Source organism: Octodon degus, unplaced genomic scaffold (genome assembly GCF_000260255.1).
Source record: "Octodon degus isolate 3935 unplaced genomic scaffold, OctDeg1.0 scaffold00009, whole genome shotgun sequence".
Taxonomy (NCBI): Eukaryota; Metazoa; Chordata; class Mammalia; order Rodentia; family Octodontidae; genus Octodon; species Octodon degus.
Window position 1 is genome coordinate 3780683 of NW_004524585.1, and position 3968 is coordinate 3784650.

The 3968-nt window shown below is 34.8% G+C and overlaps 1 pseudogene; it reads right to left on the minus strand.

Annotated features, from left to right (window-relative positions):
- Positions 1-2084: 2084 nt before the first annotated feature.
- Positions 2085-3300, minus strand: LOC101583707 (annotated as a pseudogene).
- Between the last annotated feature and the right edge of the window lie 668 nt (positions 3301-3968).

A 3968-nucleotide genomic window follows, 5' to 3' on the forward strand; every position in this document is an offset into this window, starting at 1 on the left:
GCAGACATACCAAAGTGTCTGCATACAACTATTCATGTTCACATGCAAGTAGACACTTATCATACACAGATATGCATGCACACATACATGAGCAGAATTTTGAGGCCTGTGACCTTTTTATAAGTTCTTCACTTTCAGCCCACATAAAAAACTAACAGATATGCTTTGAGAGCGATCACTTTTGGTTTGTCAGCATCCCATTACACTGTTCTCTTCATTACAGCATCTTTTCCTTCTCAGGTTTTGTGAAAGTATATGTTCTTATTTCCTACCTAGCAGTTTTCAGGAGGCCTATCTCTATGATACAGGCTGAATCATCACACTGGTAGTTAAAAACAAAACATTTAGTCATTTATTGACAATAAGAATAAGACATGCAAGGATGGTGGGAAGAAAGAAAGGAGGAAGAACTTGGTACTTCTATGAAATGGGAACTGTTCAATCAAGTTAAACTTATTTTATTTGAGATGATATCACCAAACTTCTATTATTTAGCAATATTGTACATAGAATTTATGTGTGTGTGTGTGTGCGCGCGCGTGTGTGTGTCTATGCGTGTGTGTGTGTGTGTATTAACTATTGAGGTCTACCTAGCACAACTTAGTAAATATGGGAATCAGGATACTCAGCGCAGTCTTTACTGTGTATGTGACTTTAGATGCAAGATAGCTTCCTCATTTCCTAGGCATGGTAATGTATTTTAGTCAATGAAATATCATTGAAAATATATGTGTAATTTCCAGTAGACTTTTTTGGAGTCAGGATGCAATGTATCAGACTGTCATATTCTCAGAGTCACAGCAATTGAAACTATTTTAGCTAATGATTGATTTAAAATTCTCTTCTGGTGTTAGAACTAATGATAAGGAAGATTAGATCCATATTCACCAGCAAATGTATTTGTAGCTTGAGTGAGATAACGAATTTTGTACTTTTGGTCATTTATAGCCTAGAGTGTGTTACATAGCACGCAGAGGTCAGCCCCAATGATTTAGAAATTTATCCCTGTGGTGAAGAGATATGATTGTCACATATTGCATATACTATAGAATATAGCAAAGTAAAGTCTGGTTAGACAATCAGGTCTATATTTAGATAAAATGATTACCCATTAGATATTGATAAATAATCGATAAAATTTTCTTACAATGAAATTGAAATGTATTGTAACAGAATGTTTGTAACTACTAAATATAACTCTACAGAAAATATTGTGAAAAATTTTAAAGGCACATTATTAAATTAACAGCCTTAAGTATAGTAAACAAATAGAAGTAACTTTTGAATATTCCTATAGGCGTATGGCTTCTCATAAAAAGAGAGAAGCAAGTAAATAATTTTTGAACTTGAAACAGTAAATTTTATAAAAATTCAGGAAGATTGAGTTTATATCAAATCCAAATATGTAATACCATAGAAATGAGATAATAAAGAAGTACTTGGAGTAAAGTACAAAAAGACAAGATTTTGGGAAATGGGGGTAGGTGTGTAACACATAGAAGAGTTAATAAGAAAAAAATCTAACTCATACAACTGGAATACAAGAATTAAAACAAAAACATTGCATAAGGAGATATTAATTTGAACTTTCTAAAGGGAAAATATTCTTCATGCATTTGGTCTTACAAACCGTGATACAACATATGCAAAATAAACACAAGTCAAAGCATTTCAGAAGTAAACACATACAGTGAAGACAAAATAATCTAAAGGCAGCTAGATGAAAAGATTCTCTACCAAATAAGAAAGAAAATGAGAATAGCATTCCTATCTTTAAAAAATTAAAACCTTGGCTTTAGGACACAAAAATAGGGGCAAGACTATTATAGACACTAGACACGTTCCTAAAAGAACGTCTTAGATGAATACGACCTCAAAGAATTCTTAATTTCCAATACTATTTTTTTCTTTTCTTACCTGAGATATTTATTAAGACAGGGTGATGTGGAAATCAGTATATAAAATAGTTCTGTGGATATGCATTATGTAAAGAGGACATGCTATTACTGCGAACATTCTAAGGACCCCAGCTCCCAAAGATTAATGACTTTTCGGTAATAAATACCTTTGCAACATATTGAATATTAAAGGGCAGCAAGTTCTCCCTGGCAGTGGTTACAGCAATCAAAATTTATGTTCTCATATGTAGTATAGGGATGGAATCACCCAATTTATTTTTTGCAGCAAGTTATGTGGTTGTTGAAGAGTCAGCAAGTAGACTGTGCGCTGAACTTTCTGTACAGGTAACTGGGGCCAGAATGCGTAGAACCTTTTCAGCCATCTGTTCTGCTGTGGTGCTGCAGAACTCAAGTGATGGTGGAATCTTTTGATTACTGACGCCAATGTTTTCCAGAAGATGAGAACATACTGCTTTTACCAATTTGTGATTTGTTAACGCCAGTTCTGCTGTGCTGTGGGGTTGAGCACTAGGGCAGTAAATCTGCTCTCTTTCACACTGCAAGGAAACCAGGGGCTCCTCCAAAAATTTCTGGGAAGCCATCATTTCCTGATGAAACTGCTCCAGTTCACTCAAAAGATCTTGTATAGCTCTTTGCGCATCGTGATTTTGACGCTATAAAACTGCTTTGGAGTTTGCTCATCTGCCATTACCCCACTTGCAAGGAATTTGCTTCGCCACGCTTCACACGGTATTGGTATATGTTCTAGCTGTTCAGAGAGCTGAGTTGTGTTTCGACTTAAAATAAGCTGCTTCTTCTTACGGGCTAGACGTTCGAAGTGGTACTGAAGATCATCCCCAACAGAAGCCACAAGCAGCTTTTTCAACTCACAATTTACCTCTGTCTGTACCCGGAGCTGCTTTGAAAGACCTTCTTTGTCCTGTAGTAACCTCCTTTCAGAGTTCTTGAGTTTTTTTTAATATATTCTTTACCTCTGAGAGTTCCTTTCTAGGTTCTCTAAGTCCCTCTGAATGACCACGGAATTCTCCTTTATGATATCCCAGGAACTTAACTTTTGCATTGTTGTTGGTGATATCGTGGGTTATAGCAGCTTTGGAAACAAATACTCGTACAGCGTCAACCTCCACTGCTTTGTCAGTGAGAATCTTCCCCAGCTGAAGAACTCCAACTGCTGTCTTTCATGGACTCTGAAGTATATGACGTTTTATAGACTGGACTCCAGAGGAGACTTCAACAGACTTAGGTGGCTCCACGATTTCCGTTCCATCTCCTGCCTCTCTGATTGGGGTTGAAGTAAGGTGACTTTGGTTTTTAAACTTGTAAGAGTAGCCATTTTTTTAAAATAAAAATGTACACCAGGACTTCCACAGAAAAACCTGTAAGATTCTTCTCTGCTCTGCTCCTGTCAGCTTCCTTCACAGGCTCTGTGCCTAGTTGTCACTGGGTTGACCCCACCTAGTTCTCTCCAATACACTTTAAAGTGATTCCTTAATTAGAAGAAACTGATAACAGGTGAGCAGAAGAAAATAAAGAGAAAATCATTCATTTCCCAGGTAAATGTAAGCAAGCACAAACAATTATATCCATGAATTTTATAGTATCAGTGGACAAAATACATTACAATAATACCTGCTATATGCAGGAAGGGAGGAAAATTAATGAAAATATCATAAAGGATATATGTGATATATGGAAAGATGTGAAATTAAAATATGATGTGACAGTTTGATATATAAAGGATCATATTACTAGATTTAAAGAAAGCACCAAGAATAGTATAATAATATGTAACATTAACCTACTGATAAGAAAATAAAATATTAAACAAAGAAAAATAATCAAATAAACACAAATTATTTACTAATTTAAGGTTGCTTTTATTAAAATTATTCTAAAAATACTTTAAATTATATATATAGAATAAATATAATTTAAAAGAAGATTCATATAGGGATGGAAATGGTCATACATTGCAGACAGTTGAAAGAAAAATAAAATTGATACAGACATTGTGTTAGAAGATACAAAGTTATATACATACAAAAATAT